The sequence below is a fragment of the Eulemur rufifrons genome, unplaced genomic scaffold, assembly GCF_041146395.1.
Source record: "Eulemur rufifrons isolate Redbay unplaced genomic scaffold, OSU_ERuf_1 scaffold_97, whole genome shotgun sequence".
Classification (NCBI taxonomy): Eukaryota; Metazoa; Chordata; class Mammalia; order Primates; family Lemuridae; genus Eulemur; species Eulemur rufifrons.
The window spans coordinates 124,167-124,852 of NW_027182879.1; positions in this window are offsets into that span (position 1 = coordinate 124,167).

The following is a 686-nucleotide window of genomic DNA, read 5'->3' on the forward strand; positions in this document are numbered from 1 at the left end:
ATACTCCTCTTTGCGTGGGAACAGGTAACTGGCTTGTTCCAAGAAGTATGCCGCAGAGCTTTTCAATTAACCACTACGTTGAAAATTATTTGCAGGTGTTCAGCGTTTCACCATAATTGTGATAACGTTTGTTTGTGCCTCCTGAAACCCAAGAAGGCTGCGACGGACATAACTATGCTGACGAGTAACTGACTTGGTGTTGCCTATTTTTGTTAGTGGAGACAGACAAGAAGCCATTCTTCTAAGTATCATCCCACCACCATTTTTCCATTGTTTTAAAATGCAGGGAAATTTTGCAAGTTAGCATTATAATTAGTAGCTGGAGGGTACGGTTTTTTTGTGTGTGTGGTCGATGTGGATGGGGGGGTGAGGCCCTCTGTCAGTTCGCTGGTTAGTTTTTATTATCCCCAGAGAGGAGAAGTGGGCATGTGTTTGGCAGGTGAAAAGGGCGGATTCTGTTTCAGAGAATTAATGATGATCCCCATGGTCATCCCGTTCCTTTAATAATCCTTTACTTCATAAGCTGGAAATCCAACATGGTTCTATATACTCCTATTTGCGTGGGAACAGGTAACTGGCTTGTTCCAAGAAGTATGCCGCAGAGCTTTTCAATTAACCACTACGTTGAAAATTATTTGCAGGTGTTCAGCGTTTCACCATAATTGTGATAACGTTTGTTTGTGCCT